Here is a 20,849-nt window from a genome sequence, read left to right as displayed (position 1 = left end):
TTCTGGCAAAAATGCCATGCGTCATCCCGACTCGTCTGTGGCCCTCAACAATCTAAATTCTTTTTTTTTCTACCAATCAAGAATTTTGCCAGGACTTCCTGAGAATAGATTTCATATCAGGATGGTGCTCTGGTTGCTTAATTTCTCATTGTCTAGACAAATGGTATGCAAATGATAAAGGACCATAATTGTCTTTTAACACTTGCAGTTTTGTTATTAAACAGGATGAGAATGAAAGCCATTATCCAGGGAATGTCCATCCTGCCACAAAGATGGAAAGCCAGAGAGTGTGGGGGACATGGAGACACAACACCCACATCACCTTTTGAGGTAAGAGTTGCTGCCAGCTTGTGGGGAGTATAGTCAGCCCACAGCCTCCTGTCAGCATTTCAGAACTGTCCTCAGACCCTTGAAGGAAGAGCCACAGTTACCTAAAATCATGCCCTTTCCACTCAAATATTGATCCTGAGCCAGGAAGGTATGCATAGGGGCCTCACCCTGACAGGGACAATCCTGATGTATAAACTTACTCCAGAGCTGCCTGTTATGTTGATTGACACCTTGTCAAGTATGTGTCACAATTCAACTTTTTTCCCTGGCACAATTCTGTTTCCTCTGGCTTTCTTTTCTGGGTGGGTCTTGATAAATATTTTGCATCTCAACTCTGTTTTAGTATCTATGTCCTAGAATCCAAATTGCCACAAAGATCTGCTATGTAGAGACAGTTGACTACAACAGAGATGCAGAAAAAAGCAAAGACCACCTGTCAAAAAGAGAGAGCCATGATCACCTTGCATTTTCTGCTTTAATATCCTGATCCTGAGTATAATTCTGCCTTTCCATTCTGTGAGCTAGCCTCACAAAATAAACCACTTTCATATTTTGAGTGCTAGTTTATTGCTTAATTTAATGCAAATCAGTTTCTGTTTAAGACAATCATATTTATAACTATATAAATGATATATGAACAAATATTGTTTTGTGGTACTAAAACAAAATACAAAGTTAAAGAATAAACATATTAATTTAAGCTTTTAATTATAGGGAAGTAACCACGAATACCAGTATTTTAATTATTATTTTTTTTCAAAGCCATTTTTTTTCTTCCTTTTCTCTTTTTGGTCTTCATTGTTTCTGTCTGGTATCCTCTTGATCTCTGCAGTTCATTGTTCCCATTCAACAGCCCCAAAATATTTCCTTTATGGCAGATCAACAAATGGAGTTTCTAAGAGCAGTATGGCTATCCAGCCTGGGAAATTGCAATGGATAAATAGCACAAGGATTTTAACAGATCCTGTGAGGCATGAATAGGACCTTATAGAAAAGGAGATACAAGATCATCAGCAGAAAATTCACGTCCTGCTGCTTTCCTGTCCATAGGAAAAAAATCAGTCTGCATAGTAGGTAGTCTACTTCTATGCTTTGTGGCCTATAATCCTTCATGTTTATCCCCCTTCTTTCTATTTTGATGACATTTTTTCAACCTCCAAATCCTCAGTTTACTAGGTTGTAAATTCCACTGAGTGAGATATATATTTATCCTTTTTTACTGCAGTATCCCCAGTGCTAATCAGGGGACATTTCAATGCGTATTTGCCTGAACAGATGGGTTTATTTATTAATAAGTGAATATTTAGACTTTTATTATTATAATATATTTTATGAAAATTGTTTTATTTAGTGTTTATATCAGAAGTTAGGTCTCAGATAAACTCAGAACCTGAAGAATTTGCCATAAGGCAAAAGAAGATCATGAACCTAAAGGGGTCTTCTGTCTCAATAGCCAGTGAGATTTCCATAGCAATGTGTCAGCCTTTTCACCAGTAAGTGCAGCAGCAACCTCTGGAGAAAGTTTCCCAATTCCATCAGCTGCCTCCAAGAGTGAGCAGATGAGTGATATACCAAAGCTTCCTGGGACACAAGTGGATACAAATCACAGGGCTCTGCTACAAAAATTTAGTTTTATTTCATTAACATACAAGTAAATGAAAAGCAAAAGAGGTCTTCTCAGCCCAGGTTTGCTTGTCAGAGTAAGAGTTCCACAGACACAATCACAGGGTCTGAATTACATTTTCAAATGCTCCAAGAGAATTGTCACTTTTCTGGAAACCGGGTAGACTGACAGAGCATCAGGGCCCAGGGCAGTTGAATACAAGTAGTGAGGAGTGAATAATTAGTGATGATTCCAAGGAGACATCAAGCATCTTGGGAAGTGCAAAATAGCAATGAGTTCTTAAAAGGAAGCTTCAATTGTAACTAGAGTGCACGATTCACCAATTTATGGAAAGAGAGAAAAGACTCTTTGACCTAATCAGTGCCTGCAGTTTCAATCTCAGTGCAGAGCTCTCTCTGGATTGAAAAGCATGTGCATTTTATTCTTCTCTTTTGATCTGTCGAGGCCACCATGTGTCTATTTCCACTCCTACACTACTCCTCCCTGTCTCTCCAGCATGCTAGCTGGAAGATGCCACAGTGCTCCATCCGGCTCCCATGCTGTGCTCAATGCCTTCTTCCTTTTTTCCTCTAAAGATGATCCTACTTAGGAAAGATAGCAGAATACAACAGTCACTAGTATGGCAATACGTAAAAACATGGATGTGTAACCCATGTGATTCTGCAATCTGTATACGGGGTAAAAATGGGAGTTCCTAACCCACTTGAATCAAATGTACGAAATATGATATGTCAAGAGCTTTGTAATGTTTTGAACAACCAATAAAAAAAAGATGATCCTACTTCCTACCTGTGTCCCTAAATACTATAGCCTATACTTCTAAGAATTACACATATTATCTGAATGATGCATAGCTCAGAATCGAATGACTACTGCTTTTGTCTCATTGTCTGTTTTTCAAGAATATATGCCTAGATCCTTTGGTTCATAAGTGTGATGATTGGGTTTTCACGCTATGTGTAAGGTGTGCCTCCCTCTAAACCTTGTTACGGCAGTGGCACATTACCCTCTGATGTTAAAAAAAAAAGAAAGAAGAAGAAAAAAAGAAGAATGTTTGTCTACAGTGTAAGTTCCCTAAGGTCAGGTGCTGTGTCTTTTAATTCTTCCAAGTGAATCAACACATTACTGGGTCACCATGATGGGCTTAATATAAAGTGACAGATTCATGTGCTATCAAGCATCAGAGATGCATGAATAATTTGTTCCCTAGCCATTTAAAAGTATCTGTTCTCCACTCCTTTGAAAATAACTTTTGGATTTTCAATATGTTTTTGCAAATATAAACAGCTTTACTTTAAACAAACGAAGTACAAATATTATCAATAAAAATATGTTGTGATTTATACAAAATCCCCGACAGTGTGATCCAATCATATCTAAATCTTTTCATCATGCGTGGCACATTACTGACCATTTTGAACCATCCTGTCATATTTTGGTGGCAAACTTAAAGCATACACTCATATAAATGTACTTTTCAAAATAAATGTGTTGAATAATTTAACCTTCACTCTTTTTCCTTTCCTAAATTGTGCATTCAGATGGGCAAGGTTGAAAATGTTTAAATGGAACATTTTGTTCTATCTGAAGGTAGTGAATCACAGGGCAAATTTGAATGGAATGTAGCCAACTCTATCTCCTGTTACCATGCCAGTGACGTCTGACCCAAGGCATGACGTAACGGGAGCTGTCCAGTTTAATAAAGGTGAGTTCTCTTCCATTACTGCAGGAGGGAGACTTCAATCAGCTCACAACCTGGAACTTACAACCTACCTACTGGTCAAAATCATGTTGTTGACAGCATCTCAGCCAGCCATGAAGTGTGCTATTGAAAGTGTGATTGCTTGGACCAGCTCCAGAATGAGAAAGCCAGCAGCAAGAGATAAACTATCAAGCAAAGACAGGGACATTTCCCAAGTAGTGATGACTTCTGATAGCATCTCTAAATTCGTCATTCCCTCTTTGGATGTGGCATATATGGATTTTCATCTACAATCAGTCAAACTCCCAGAAGACTAGTGTCTAGAGAGAAGGCTTTCTGTTGTGATAAACAGCATATCTCCATCAGCTCAATGCAAATCAGAATCCTCTATGAAAAAAAAAAAAAGAGGAGTATGAAAAAAAGAGAAACTCTGTACAAAAAGTATTCTCTGTGCTTGACTGAGAGTCTTGGATACTGCAAGGATGTGCGAGGAACTATACATTACTTATACCCAGCATCCTGAACTGGGTTATCATTGCTGAACCTCCCCAAAGTTACAACCTCACACATATTTCTCACACTAGATGACAGCTCCTTTTTTTGAAGAATCACTTTTCTTTGAGTCTTCCACAGCTGACCACAGAACTCTAATGTCACAGAGCATAGGGATATTGGTCTCTGTATTTGCCTGACAAACTTGCTGAACAGATCAGTGGACCAAAGCAACTGTTTCCAACCTTCTTGTTTTGCATATCATGGGAACTAATGGGCCACATAAAACTTGCGTTTTCTACACAGTGCCCCATTGAATTGGAAGATTGTCATGTCAAGAAAGAGAAGAAGATATTTTAAAGACTGAAGATGAAGCACTTTCCCACAATTAAGCATATGTAAAAGCAAGTCAGACACAGAGAAAGCAATGTTTGGATAATACAGGTTTACCTGAAGGTTTCCCAATTTGTGCATCAGGAGGGATTCCCGGTGGAGAATCAGCTGCTGTTTCTCCTGCATTCAGGCCATTCACACTTTGAGCTCTGTAAAGACAGACCTTCCAAGCTGCTCTAACTGAAAGGGTAAATCATTAGTAAAATCTATAATTCTTGATGGTTTTAATACAGTTTAGTTCCATGTTGCATTCTAAAATTAAGATTAATAATTTTTAATATTAAGTGTACTTAATAGAATATCTCACTGGGAATACTGAAAGCTCTGGCTGTATTAAATGCAAAGTTACAAACAAAACTGTTTATAGAAGTGAGAGCATAATGGACATAATAATAATGCATATGCTAATGATGATTTAACACATTTGTAAATGTTTGGAAGATAATACAAGAAATCAGAGTAAATGAGCATTTCTATATTAAACATGCTTTATTAAATGATTTTATAGATATAAAAATATGCAATTCTACTGTGATATAAAGTACATGAAACTCTGTAAATGTATATGCATTTGCACATGCGCGCGCGCACACACACACACACACACACACACTCACACATCCAAGCAATAAATAGTCAGTTTAAGAAATGTCTCTTTAATAAAAATTGCCAAAATAAAAAAAAAAAGAAAAGAAATGTCTCTTTTGTTCAGTAAGTAATTGAATGCTGTTTACTCTTATGGAAGTTCAGGCATCTAAGGCATAGGAAACAAGCACTGGTAATTGTTTTCATCATTTCATAAATCTTGGAGGTTTGTAGGGTCCTTTCATATAGACATGATATTTTGAATACTGTGCTTACTTTGGCTGCTGTAATGCCCATAGCAGATCATTACTAAAACCGAAATCATTTTCTTTCTCTTTTTATATTTTTTAAGGGTGTTGATTTTTCTACACTGATTGATGATTGGAAAAAATACTGATGTGTCCAAATAACACAAGCTTTCCAAAAATCTCTGAGTCCAGCTCTGTGTGGATGCCATAGTTGGAAATGTAAAAGAGGGTCAGGGAATAATCAATGACCTAATGAATGCAAGGTCTCTTTCTAGTGATAAAACTCACACATAAGAAGACAGTAGAAATCAATATAGGAATGCACATCTTCAGCTTTGGGAAAAAAATAATACTCTCTTGACATGGCAAATTAATTACCTATAGTTCTTCCTCAAATCCAATATGCCAAAGTATGCAGCATAAGAATAAGAAAGTTGAAATGGATATATTCATCACCCGTCTCCAGGAATGACCTGAGAATGAGGAAGCTAAAGTTTTAGATCATAACTATAGCAGAAATATGTGGAAAGCTAACTTTTTAACTCAAAAAGTATATACAAATTAACTAGTTCCAATTATAGGATATATTGATTTTAACTTTTCCTCCATTTCTCATTACTATTCACCTTCTCTCTCTCTCTCTCTCTCTCTCTCTCTCTCTCTCTCTCTCTCTCTCTCTCTCTCTCTCTCTCTCTCTCTCTCTCTCTCCTCTCTCTCTCTCTCTCTCTCTCTCTCTTTATTTTGTTTTTTGTGTGTTTTATGTTTTTATTTTGTTTTTATGGATATTGTCTCTTTGATGTAATGTCATGTATAATTTCCTTCTTGCCTAAAGATATCAAATGTAATTAATGATTTTCTCTGAATCTTTGTTCTAAACATGATTTCATAGGAATTTATAATCAGATATACTCTAACATCAAGTAGTAAGAAAAACTGACAATAAATATTTATCCAGAAAAACATACTCAATATGTCTAAATGACTCTAAAATCCTGAGAAGTTTAAGGAAGCACACTGAATATAAAGTGATCAAAAAAAAAAAAAAAAAGCACAAGTATCTCTAGTCTGTGATGGAAGATTAAATGGCTTTAACTTCATGGAATGTACATTCCCACCTACATGAGAAAACTAAGTCACTTCAATGAGCTCACAGGAGTCATTTAACAAGCTCACAGGAGTCAAAGTCACATGATTGTTATGTGGCAGAGTCTACATTTGAAGTCAGAACATCTCTTCATCTCTTTCTCAAATCAATACTGTTTCCATGTTGTTTCTAATCAATTGCCTTTGGATTTTAATGGAAGAAAAGAACCATCAATCCATTAACTCATTAACCAAAAGCCTATAAGAATAGGCTATATGGTACAAACACCTGTAATCCCTGAAGCTAGGGAGGCTGAGGCAGGAGGATCGAGAGTTCAAAGCCAGCCTTAGCAAAAGTGAAGTGCTAAGCAACTCAGTGAGACCCTGTCTCTAAATAAAATACAAATAGGGCTGCGGATGTGATTCAGTAGTAGAGTGCCCCTGAGTTCAATCCCCAGTATCCTAACCCCATAAAAAAGAATAGGCTATATGGTGATTAAGTAACTTCTGATGGAGTGCAGGAAATGCTAACCCACCCGCTGGCCGCTTGGCATACTGAGTTCCATAAGATGAAGGAAATGGAGGACATTATAGCAGCAGAAAGATCTTTGACCTACTCCCACCCACTGTCTCCTAAAGAATGCCACAAAAACCAAAATGACCCTTCCCCTTTCCACTCTGAACCATGCTATAAAACCTGGGAAGGTCAAGATCAGATGGTTCCCCTAGTTTATTACTGTGGGATCATCCCATTTTGTTATTTGATCACACTTCAGCGTGACTGTCAGTAAAAATACAGTTTTTCCATGTCTTCATTTCTGAAAGTCTCCCTACCAGGTAAAATTTATATCTCGTAAATTTGTATGTGTTTCTCATGTTAAGATATGTCTTTGGTTATAGGGTTCTCAGCCATGAACCTAGTGATGGAGAATGAAGAATATCACTTATCCTTATACTTCCATGAAAATAAGGGTGGAGGAATTTTTTAGTCTAATGTATTGGTCAGGGAGAGTAGGATTGGGGCCACACTGTTCTGGGGGTCTCTGTACATCCAGTGAGTACCAGGAGAGTACCATCAATATTAGGAGGCAAGAAGGAAGTGAAGGTACAGAAGGCAGATGTGGAATGGTGAAACATGAAAACACAGGTTCAGTCGAATATAACTTTTTCTAAAGAGTAGACAAAATCTTCAGCTCTCCAGGATAAGAGGCCCTAGGATGCTGTTGCACCACACGTGGTCACCTTTAGCAGGCATTATGGTTACCCAATGGGCTATGCCATCAAGAGTTATTTAATCCAACATTAGTCTCTGTGTAGCTTTGAAGTCATTTTGTAGATGTGATTAAAATTTACAATCACTTGACTTTAAGGAAAGGAGAGTACCCTCAGGAATGTATATGGGCCTCATCCAAAAACTTGAAGGACTAAAGAGCAAAATCTGAGATTTCCTCTAGAATAAGCAATTCTGCCTAAAGATTGCTACAACTCCCGCCTGAGCCGTCAGCTTGCTGGTCTGCCCTAAAAACATTGAACTTGCAACTTGCCAACCCATAAGAAACCATATAAGCCAATGTTTTAAAAATAATTCTGAGACAGCAGGGGCTTCCCTACTGAAAGTGTTTCATTGGTTCCTCTCCCACCTAAGGATACCCTGGACTTCCTGATCCTATAGATAAGGAAAAGTGTGCTCTGAAACTAACATGCAAAGAAGCAAAGAAGCTGTCATATGGTGTCTACATTTACAGCAGACCCATGAATTTGACTCTTGTCTTGATTCCATTCTCTGCATGTATAAAAGTTCACCCATCTGATTCCCATGCTTTTGACCTAATGTCAGATTTAATATTAACAAGAAATACTGTTTAATATCAACCAGAAGTAAATTAGTATATTTCATAATCACTAAATGCATTGACATAACTAAGCCTCATGATAACTTATGAGGTATATGTTACTCTGGATTATATTTTATAGATGTTGACATTTGGTGTCTCAGGATTTGAACGTGATCTTTAAATAACCAAAGACCAAGCCCTTTCTAAATTTAAGGGATTTTTTTTTTTTTACCATTTTCCATCAATTAGTTTCCAGATTCTTGTATCTTACATACAAATACATTTATTATGGTTTTGCAAATTTTACATTTTGCTGCTTGGTGCTATGAATACTTAATATATATTCATTATGTGCAAAAAAAGACATGTTATTGCAACAAAGTAGAAAGGAAAAGAATATTTGAATAAATGTTTAATAAATCAGGTTTTTTTTCTTACAAGAAAAGAGCAAAAATATTCTTGGATCTGGAAATATAATTTGTAGATAAGCCCTTTCTCACAGTTTCATGTTGTTTTCTAATCATATATTTGCTGATCAGGAATTTTCCAATCAGTTCTACTTATGAAGAATTTCCTACTGCCTTCCTATTGACTTTGGGAACTTTCTGATTGTTATAGGAATGAAAGCAATGTTTACGAAAATTCCTGGCCTCAAAATTGATAACTGAGGGCTGGGGTTGTGGCTCCCCAGTAGAGCACTCTCCTAGCACGTGCAAGGCCCTGGGTTCAATCCTTAGCACCACATAAAAATAAATAAATAAAATAAGGTATTGTATCCAACTACAACTAAAAATAAATATTTTAAAAAATTGATAACTGAGCCTAACAACTGATGTTAATGAATGCTGATCTTGTGTCTGGTGCTCTGGTGTTTTGTAAGCATTATCTCCTTTGACCCTCCGGAATAGGTGGTTTTTCTGCCATTCCAGAAAGCCTTATAACAATAAAAGGCTTGTTCGCTATCCCATGACTAGAAAATATTTTTCAGACCTTGCTAATTAGCTCCAAATCTTGAAATTGTAACCAGTGAACTATAGCTACTAATCAACTCTCCAAAGGAAAACAAAACTATTAGAGATGCAAAAAGTAACACGCCACACAACAGAAGATGCTAAATTTCAGATATTCAAATACCATTATGAATATGCAATGACTAAGACAGAGCTTATCCTTTGCTAGAATAAAAAAACACAGTGGCAGAATTATTTACATATCCAGCTTGCTGTCTTATTCACAGACCTTAATCCATTACCTGACATATGATACTCAATAGCTATTTCTGGACAAATTATTAAAATTATTTAAAAATGAGGAGTGATAGATTGAAAATGAGTGGAGAGTCCGAGGGGTCATTACCAATGAATGGAAAAGATGACATTTTCTTTTTTTTCATTTATTCTACTAATGAATATTTGTTAAGTTTCACTATGGCAATGACCATGAGAACAGTGAACTTAGTACAGGCACGCAACTGTATTTGGACTGATTCAGACTGGGGTCACCCAAGGTTTTGGAGGAAGTGACTGATGCGTAGTAGGTTTGTTAGACATCTGAATAGACATAGTGATCTTGCTTCTGTTTTGAAGCAGCTACTTCTACTTGATGGAGAAGTCATAACTCTTAAGGATGATATGCTTCATTATACCACTTTATGTATGTTAAAATAGACCTCTCAGAAAATCCTACCTGAAAATCATTTAGAAATGAACCTATAATTGCCAGATTGATGGAAGTGGATACGGTCTATGAATTAGATGTTCTTATATATCAATGTTAAATTTCCTGACTTAAATAATTTTAATATTATTTTATAAGATAATATTCTTATTTTTAGGAAATACAAATTTGAATATTTAGTGGTAAAAGGTATAATATCTTCAGCTTACTTTCACATATTTTTAGAAAAAAATATGATTCAGGTTAAGTTTTAAATTAAATTAGTAAAATATAAACTATTTGTGAGTCTGAATAAAGGATACAAATGAAAACTTTGTGCTACTTTTGCAATTTTTCTTAAATGTAGAATTGAATTTTTAAATGGTTTAATAATAAAATGAGACCAATAGGAAAATGTTCTAAACAAGTCTACTTGTGTGTCCTTCTGCCCAAATTGGTTTCTGAATTACATCTGATGTTTAATCAGTCAACACATTAACTAATCATCATCCACAACATTATTTTGAAATCATTTGCAATCTGAACAGCAATCTTTTGGTCACAACTTTTACTGAGGTAAACAAATTGGTTATGGGACAGCAAGGCATTATGATAGGTGCATTTCATCTATGCTATTTAAAAAACCAGAGTTAAGTTTTAAAGGATTAATGTTTAATTTTAGAATAATAAGCTAAGTAGGGATAATCATTTCTCTCTTTTTAGACCGGCAAAATCAAAGTTAAAAATGACTAGCTACATTGACAGCTATATATAAGTAAGACACAAAGCTGAAAGCCTTAATGTTGGCTGCACAGTAAAATGTTAGGGATAATTTTGAAGAGCTACCATTGCCTGGGCTCCAACCTAAACATTTTGAACATTTTGTGTTAGTGTGGATCCTGGCAATCAGTTGTTTCTAAACATTCCTGAGTTGTTCCAGAATAAACAGATCCAAATGTATTATAGCCCCTTGGGTGCCATGAGACTCAAGAAGGAAAAGCAGAGGGATCTAGGATTGCAGAGAGTACAATTTACTAAAGCATGGTTTTGGGCAGCAAGACCAAGTGAATATGAATAATTTGTGTCAGAAGGAACTATGTGTACATTGGTTAGGACAAAGGCTACTTCATTCAAGCCAGAATGCACTTGGTTTATCTTCAACTAATATCAAAGATTCAGGTGCATTCTGGGTGCTTGGGTTTGGTTGTAAAGATTCTTTCCACTCTAATGGATTTGTTTATTTATAGTTGTCTAAGAACTATGCACAAAAAGTCAAGACAGTTACCCTTGGGCAGATATGACAAGTTAAGATCACACAACAGGTGATTCTGTGCATGCCTACATAGAGATAAGATGTGTCAGTAAACTGGAAGTCTAATGCCAAATCCTGGGGTCTTTCTATTACAACATGTGCTAGAAACTATAGTAATAATTGCACCTTAACTAGATTTTATGGTGCTATATTCTTAATACTTTAGGTTCTGACAAAAACGTAGACAATAACTCAAAAGCAAGGCAAAAAATTGGTATAAGACCTGTGCATAATAATCATTGTAAATGTATTGCTCTCAGGTTATTAGTTCTTTCCTTTTCACCAGTTCTGTGTCATTTTAATATAGGGTTTCTCATTTCTTAGAATTATTAGTAGGTAAAATTAAAAAGCAAAAGATTATCAATGGGACAATTCCAGATGTCACCCTTTGAACATTCGGTAGAAACACTTCTAAGAAGAGACCAAAATTGGACTGCCTTTGCCGAAGTGATGAATAAAACCACAGATGATCTATACAACTTCTAGTTAAATACAACTACTATGAGTTATGATGTTAATTATGTAACCTTTTTTTTGTACCTGAACAAGGTGTGAGAGTGTTATGTATGCATGCAGCAAACACTGTATTTTGAATTTTGATTTTGGATCTTTTCCTGAGCTAGCAATATGCAATATGGTATTCTCTTGCAATGCTGAGCAGCCACAGCAATACATGGCTCCAGGTCAGCTACATTATCACAAGAGATAACCATACTCTACAGTGCACTGTGCTGCTAATCTTCAAGAAGTATAGGAAGTTATTAGGTGTATTAAGGGCATTCTTGATGTAACAGCATTTCCCATTTACAATGGGGTTATTGGGATGTATATCCACTATAAATTGAGGAGCAGTCTTCAGTCTATGATGACTTAAATTCCTGTTTTCCACAGGTGCTGAAGGAAATCCAGAATCTTTGCATGGTTCTGAATTCTCCACAGGGTTATGACACTAAGTGTTATGGTTTATTTGTGGTTTCCCCCAAAAGCTCATGTGTAAGACAATGCAAGAAAGTTTGGAGGAGAAATGATTGGGTCATAGCCCCCACGTAATCACTGATGGGATTAACAGAAGTGGTAGGGTGCCGCTGGAGGAGATGGGAATTGGGAAGTGGCTTTGGGGTTTATATTTGTATCTGGCTAGTGGAGTCTCTCTGTTTCTTGATGACCATGACGTTAGCTGCTTTGCTCTGCCACACTGTCCAGCTGTGATGTCCTGCCTTATAACCAGCCCAGAGGAATGGAGTCATCTGTGGAACTCTGAAACTGTGAGCTCTCAAATAAACTTTTCCTCCTCTACAATTGTGCTGGTTGAGTCTTTAAGTCACCACAGTGAGAAAGCTGACTAAAAGATTAAGCTTCTAGAGATCTCCTAAAATGACAAGAGTCATGGCCTTCATAAACTGCACATTCATTCCCTGCATCTTCGGAAAATCACTCTCTAGCAAAATGCCTGTTTTAATATCCTCTTCTCTAAGCATCTTTTGACCTTCTTGCTGTAACTGAAGCCTGGCTGTCCTGTGACCTCTGCTTCTCCAGTAACCCTCTCACTTGGTGGCTGTATTATTCATCACAAATTATCCATCACGAAACCCATTGTCTATACAACCTAAATAACTATGTCCTGTCATTGTTAAATATTCAAACACTTGTTAAAATCATGAAGAAGAATTTATGCAAGACATTAACAGATATCAAGGCTACTATAATAGTGGAGAGAAAGTGTATTCAATTCTGAGTAAAATAAAGATCACTGAAGGATTTCTACAAAACAAGTAAGTAGTCAGTGCATAAAAAAAATGACAAAGAGGAGACATTAAGTGTAGATGAATTCTTTAAAACTGACCTGACAGGGTCCTTCCTGAAAAAAAGGCCAAAGTGACCAGTTACCCTCTATGGGGAATTCTTGCCAAACTGATGTGGTAAGAGTCTTGCTAAAATTTTACTTGTCGGGGAAGAGGGCCAAGACTGAGTTCTAGCTGGGAAGAGGGCTCAGAGAAGTCCCACAGATGTTTTGGCCAAGAGAGTGTTTGTCATGACCTAAGGATTATAAAAATAATTCAGAGGAGTTATGAGTTCATTTCTAAGAGAATTCTTGTTTTTCAACTAGCTATTCCTATTTTACTGAAAACAAGCACAACAGTTTGCTGAGCTGGTAGAGGGAGATAGAGAGCCCTTTAACAGCATGCTAAAATATCCTTCAAGAGATAGACACTTAATCTTTCAGAGGACTTGATGTGTGATGTGTATCCCCAGTTTCTATATAGCTTGATTTCTGCTAGCTTGGCATTTTGCATGCATAGTCCATTGGAAACCCGTTAAGGACTGGTATTAATCATTGTTAGGAGGTGTGTCTTTAGGAGATGCAAGCAGGAAAAAAAAAAAAAAAAGCAGTATAAGCTGATCTGTGAATTCCTCTTCCTGCTTTCAAAGTTACTCCCCTTGAATATAAATTCCACACCATCAAAGGATTGAGATTGATATATTTTAGTAATTACTAGATATTATTATTTGGCTCTATAACTTATAATTTTTTATTGAAACCCCATTTCTCAGTGTATAATTTCCATGAAGAAGTCATGATGAGCCAGTCCCATTTTGTTTATGAGTCTAAGGATTCAGAATTCATCTTAAATTCCAAAAAAAACCCTATTAATAATTACCTCAAATACCCTGATTCACACATTCAAGCCCTATCTCTTGCATCTTTAATTTTCTGCACTGAATTATTCTCTAGTTAAATGACATTAATAATAATTCTAAAAGAATTAGAACTATTTGGCACACAGAGCTAAGGATTCTCATATACTTCTGAGCCACTAGTGAACTCACCCCATTCTTTCACTGTTCAATGTTTCTGCCTTTTCTGATCACCACTATTTTACATCAGCTACTGTTCATTGTACTGATTTTTGTACTTAACATAGCATATTGAAATTATGAATTTTCATGCTGGCTCCACAAGTAGAGAGTTTCCTGACTATCAAAGTATATCTTATGTTTGCATATTGTGCACTGGAATCTGTCTCTTTAATAATGGATATAATTTGGGAATCAATGAAGATATGAAAAAAAATAGCTCAATTTCAGGCATAAAAGTTGACCTGGTATGTGCAATGGAGCTAGTATGTGATATCTTTCCATCAGAAATGTAGGTCTTTGTTTAAGGTCTTATTCTCAAAAATGGTCAAAGTATGCAAAGAAAAGTTATGTATTTCTGGGTAGTTACAAAAGAATTCTTCAGACTTCATTTGCTTAATAAATATTTATATAACCCTAAATATACAGTATGCATATTAATTCATTTATTCTGCATAGAAACCTTTTATATACACTTATATACAAGCTAAAGAAAGGCAATGCACAAATTAAATTCCAGGCAACCAAACTTCAAACTCCTTGCCTTATATCAGTGCACTGTGCTGGTTTTAACTAGAATTATGGCTTCTTGAACAGCTGAGCATTGTGCTTGGGGAATTTTGATGGACAGTAATAGAGCTGGTCACACCAGTGGCCCTGAACACTTGCCTATTTGTGGAGTAATATTGGAATTATTATGTAAGCATCTCCCAGGCAACCAGGGATTACACTTGGTATATTTGAAGTTCACAATTAACTAAAACTCACATATTATTGTGATGCCTAGCCATCTTTATTACTGGTATAAATTATTTAAATATAAATTATTGATCCAAATTATTTTTATCAAGTTTCCATGGAAAGCAAATAGAGGCTATTCATTAAATTCCATCATAATAATAGCAAGTAGAAAATGGTTCAATAAAATAGCTAATAGTCATCTTAGTTCTTTCAAAAAAGACCCGTACCAGCCATGTGATGGAAGTTAAAAAATCTACAGGATATGAACTCTTATTGTTACTAGCTTATGGAAATGTTAATGCTATTTTTAAGGGCATATAAAAGCTTTAAGTAGAATTATCTGTCATATTTATAATATAATTAATGTAACTATATTAGTTTTTAGACAAAATGGAAAATTATCTTATAAATATTTATTTATATTTTCTTTGAAATTTTTAATTTGGTTATATAAAGCATTTTAGAAGAATACTAATGAAATAGCTGAGAAGAATGAAAATTGACCAGAATTCATAGAGTGGTTTATGCGATGGGATAATTTAATTCAACAGACTTAATTAATATCCATGTTATTCACCACGGATCATTCTACTGTGCCCTCCAGGAGCTTTAGGTGTCATTTATAGGGTGCTCAGCTTATAATGACCACATACCAATACAACAATAAAGCATATTGCAGTACAAAATGGACATAATCTAGGAGAGCATGCCTAAAATTTAAATAATAAAATAAATGATATAAAAAATCTCTTTTACATTTTAATGCTAAAATCATCCATTAGCAAGACATGTAATTCTGAAAAAAAAAAAAAAATATATATATATATATATATATATATATATATATCATACATGGAGCCTGAACTTCTGCATATGCATCTGCAAAATGCCACCATTAAGAGGATAATATGACCAGTTTCTAAGGCTGTATAATGCCTGGTGTTGTTTCAATTAGGAATAATTAATGTATTTATATGCATTCTAGGTGTAGTAAAACTCCACTAAAGAGTCTTTGACTACATATGACATATCCAAATCATACCCTGATGAAGGCTAATGACAGTCATTAAAATAAAACTGCACTTACAGAAAGACACTGGGAATTGAAATGCTCTCTCAGATTATACAGGATGTTGTTATCAAATCACTTTAGCTGTAGAGTGACAAGAGAGCATATGTGAGTATCAGGAGGAATAAAGTGTAATAGTTACTTTTTCGTTGTGTTTCTTAACTACGCAGGTCAAAACTGACCCTATTACCATGTTTCTGCTATATGCAAATATTCAAAAGCTCAAAAAAGCCATTGACACAGTTAGGGCTAGCCCCAAATTCACCGGACTTTCAGTACTCATAAACATGAACACTCACCTTCTCCATGTCTCCATGTTCCCCTTGCCTTCATTCAGTTGTGGTGTCCTGGGTATTCAGTACTACTGCTATAGCTTCTCTTCATCTCTGTATTGAGTTTTTTATCACTAGAATGAAAAGCCTTAGGCAATTAGCTTATAAATAAAAAAGGATTATTTTGGCTCATGATTTTAGAGATTCCAGTCAATAATCAAGTGGTCCAGTGATTTGAAACTCTGCTAAGGCAGCACATCATGACAAGAGGGCTGCACCACATCCCAATAGGACCACTCTGGGGAGCAAGACGTTAACAAACAGCCTGTGGAAGACCTTGAATGTACAAACTGTAGCCATCTCTCACCCTGGTCCTTGTGGTAATGGACAACTGACAGCTCTGTTATTGTCTCTTCACATTGTGGCCCAGTTTAAATTCTTAGATCACAAATCAGATAATCTCTATCTCCTTTTAAAAGGCTTGGAGATCCCTTGTTTTTTTTTTTTTAAATATAAAGCCCAAACACTGTACTCCTTATTAGATGTTCTTCTAATCCAATGCATTCTTTACAAATTTATTTCCTAATACATCTCTCTATCTACTCAACACTCAGAAAACAGAAACAAAAACAAAACAGAACAAAGTAAACACATTTTCAGATATTCCCTTTTACACAAAAAGCAGAACATTTTAGTAATAGGGAAAATTCACATACTGTGATCAACTATTAATCCACAGTTATAACTGACTATATACTCATTGATTACTTCCAAGACATGCTCACACCAACCACGCTTTCATAAGGAAATTCTAACTGCCTATAAGTTAAAATTTAACTGCCTCCAAGCTGATTGAGAAAAGGAGAAAGTGAGATGTGTTCTCACATTCTGAAATGTGGGCTATTTCTGTTTGACCAGAGCTTGAAGATGTTACGGAGTAATCCTGATAGGGAACCCACTTGCAGAAAGATGAGTTAAGAGGCAAAAGATGGAAGGATGTGAGGAAAATGGTATGCTAGGCAGGGAAATTTTTCCCTTGACCCTCTAAGAGTGTAATAATTGGGTCTATGAAATAAGCTGAAAAGTAAGGAGCTTAATAGGAAAAATTATGCAAATTAGTTATATGGTCAAAGACATCTCATGAAGAAAAAGTAAATACTATAGTGAGATCTAGAATCTTGTGTATCCTCTTCTAGGAAAAGGGAAGACAGATGTATATAATTTAGAGGAAAAGAAATAATTTTTAAGAAAGATGAATGCCCAATAGGCTCTTGAAAGAAAAGATAATAGTTTATTAAAAAAAAAAGTATGTGTGGGACTGATGTCAAATGTCAAACTATAGTCTTCTCTCTACTATAATCTGAGTCAACTTTCTTTGGAGATTGGGGGAGAGATTTCTGATAATTAAGTTACTTCTGGAGGATCTGTCTGAAGGCAGATAAGGAAATTTCTGAGAAATCCCCTCCCTGAATTTGCTGTCTCCAGTACCTTCAGTTTGATGAGATTAGCATATTAAAGTGAACACTTGGGGCAGGTATTTCCTGAACTCCTTTGGGTATATGGATTTGCTCTTCTCCCTTTTATTTTTCTTTCACCTTCTATGGGATAATAACGTATCTTGAGTATTTATGTAGATTTACATTTTTAGCGCGGAAAAAGATTCCATGTTGCCAAGCAGACAGTAACATTCCCATGAAAACAGGAGTTAGACTCTGTTTCTTTGAAAACATATTGCCACATGGACCTCTGGATTTGACTACTCCATGGTGGATTCCAGAATCTCAGCCAATAAATGTAGATAATAGAGTCCCAATACCATGAAGTGAAAGCCAAGTTCAGAAGCCACTGATATGAAGGTATTTGGTACATCCATTTCTTATTTGCATACTACAATGCCACTAATGTTCCAACATCAATTCAGTGATATTACCTGGGTGGCCTACAATTGGATACTCCCTGACACTAACAACCTGAAGTTAATCTCAGCCTTCACAGGATTAAGGGCTCAGTTCCACAGTGCTTCCATCACTTCAGATGCATATCACAAGTTTCAGGAGCCAACTGCACTTCTGCAAAACAGGTTATACACTCTGGGGTTCCCATGTCTTCCTCAGGTTTGTCAATTCTATAGAAGAACTCACAGAACTCACTGAAAGTGCTGTGGTTTACTCTTGTCATTTCATCATAAAGATCACACATAGGACAAGATCAGGAGAGGTTCCAGACACACAGGTTCCAGGACCCTTCTTTGAAGAATCGGGGCCCATCATCCTTGTTGCACATTGTGCTCACCCAACAACAGGAGAGCTTCATCAAACAGCTGGAAACTCTGGTGTGTCCAGAGTTCTGCCAGATGTGGAGGCTATGTGATTGATTCAATCTCCAGCAGCCCCTCCGTTCTTTAGAAGTCTGTGTGACCTACTAAGGAAAACAATGAAAATGGAGTAGTGTTGGATCAGGACGCTTAAAACTGGAGTTGGGGTGATAGACATATCCATAGCTGAACCCTAGAAATAGGTGGCAGCCCTGCCTGTCTCAGATATAAGCTGACCTCTAAAATATTTTTAAACTCTGCTGACCTTCAGTATCATGGACCCTTTCCCAGGAACTTCTGAGTCTGAAACTGCACCCAATCCCTTTTCACAAGACAGATGAACTCTTGCTGGCACCAATCATAAGTCTTGACTAACAAAGGATATAATTTCCAACCCTGTTTTCATGGAAGGCTAAAATTTCAGCTGCACTTTTGCAAAAGCTTGTAACACATTTTCAAGATTGCTTAAATCTATCTTTTTCTAATTATCCCCCCCTATAAATGTAATTTTCTTTGTCCTTAAGTAGATTGATTTTATTCTCTATTAACAGGCCCCAAATTTCAACCCTCTAATCATGTATTTGATCTTTCTGGTGATCATCCCTCAAACTAAAACTAGCTGGGGACCTCACCCTATTATTATCATAAAAAACACACCCTTGCCACTCAGAAAACTCCAGAGCTTGAAGATTTCCACGGCAGGAATTTCACAGATTCAAAAGCCAACCAAAAGAATTCTTTTTTATATCACAAGGATCCATCATGGATCTCATTTAATCACCAAACTGCATTATTTAAAAAAAAAATTAAAGTTTTTTTTTTCAATCTCTTCAATGTGGCAGAAAATAAAAATTAAAGGAGGAAGATCCATACACTTTTATCTAATTTTGTTTCTGAAAGCTTGGTCCTTGTGATACCACTGGTTATTGGTGACAAGTCCTGGTCCTTCACATGTTGAAATATAACCTTAGAGAAGCACTCCAGGGCAAGCATATAAAGCAATACTTATTTTAAAAGGGGTAACACAGACTTCTCTGGAGAGAGAAGGGGGCCATAGCTTGTATCTGGGTATCCCAAGAAGTGAGCATATTCTACCTCTTTTATACATCCTAAATTTTCTTTGTTCTCCCTGCTCTCTTCCCTCTTATCTCTCTCCTTCTTGTATATATGACTAGGCCCAGGAGATGCTCTGGTGGGATGGCCAAAAGGTGAGATGCAGATGGATAGGAGGAGCCAAAATGGAGCGATCTGGGCAGGAAGGGGGGCCCAGGGTGCATTAACAACTTTTGTAACTCCCTGTAGGGAAGGAGAGGTTACCTCCGCAACAAGTTGGAGCAGGGGTAGGTTATCTTGATAGGGTGGAGGAAGGGTTCTGAAGTTATTAACATTTCAGCCACTCAGAGGGGGATCTCCAATTTCTCCAGACCCACATTGGCTTTCTTTCTCTGGATCTGACACTTGCCTCTCTGCCTGTCTTTAGTTTTGGCTTCACTTTTCCCTGATGCCATTCGAATAACCAGGACATGGTTTTCAGAAAAAGGTACAAGAAGTTTTATTGCTTTGCTAGGAAAGGAGAAACACCGGAGACTGCAGTCCCAGGGGTTGTGATTCTGCCTCTCAGAGGGAACAGGGGTTTTTTTGTTTGTTTGTTTGTTTGTTTATTTATTTATTTATTTTTTATTGGTTGTTTAAAACATTACAAAGCTCTTGACATATCATATTTCATACTTTAGATTCAAGTGGGTTATGAACTCCCATTTTTACCCCAAATACAGATTGCAGAATCACATCAGTTACACATCCACATTTTTACATAATGCCCTATTAGTAACAGTTGTATTCTGCTACCTTTCCTATCCTCTACTATCCCCCCTCGCCTCCCCTCCCATCTGCTCTCTGTACCCCATCTACTGTAATTCATTTCTCTCCTTGTTTATTTTCTCGTTCCCCTCACAACCTCTTATATGTAATTTTGTATAACAATGAGGGTCTCCCTCCATTTCCATGCAATTTCCCTTTTCTCTCCCTTTCCCTCCCACCTCATGTCTCTGTTTAATGTTAATCTTTTTCTCCTGCTCTTCCTCCCTGCTCTATTCTTAGTTGCTCTCATTATATCAAAGAAGACATTTGGCATTTGTTTTTTAGGGATTGGCTAGCTTCACTTAGCATAATCTGCTCTAGTGCCATCCATTTCCCTGCAAATTCCACGATTTTATCATTTTTTAGTGCTGCGCAATACTCCATGGTGTATAAATGCCCCATTTTTTTTTATCCATTCATCTATTGAATAGCATCTGGGTTGGTTCCACAGTCTAGCTATTGTGAATTGTGCTGCTA

The 20,849-nt window shown here is 36.4% G+C and overlaps 1 non-coding gene across 1 annotated transcript; it reads left to right on the top strand.

Annotated features, from left to right (window-relative positions):
• The first annotated feature begins 2,869 nt into the window (after positions 1-2,869).
• On the top strand, positions 2,870-2,969 carry LOC113189715 (small nucleolar RNA U13). The gene has a single exon (XR_003301684.2). It is a non-coding gene; the product is annotated as a small nucleolar RNA U13 (small nucleolar RNA).
• The last annotated feature ends 17,880 nt before the right edge of the window (positions 2,970-20,849 follow it).

This window comes from Urocitellus parryii, chromosome 13 (assembly GCF_045843805.1).
Source record: "Urocitellus parryii isolate mUroPar1 chromosome 13, mUroPar1.hap1, whole genome shotgun sequence".
Classification (NCBI taxonomy): domain Eukaryota; kingdom Metazoa; phylum Chordata; class Mammalia; order Rodentia; family Sciuridae; genus Urocitellus; species Urocitellus parryii.
This window is presented reverse-complemented; position numbering and strand designations above follow the sequence as displayed.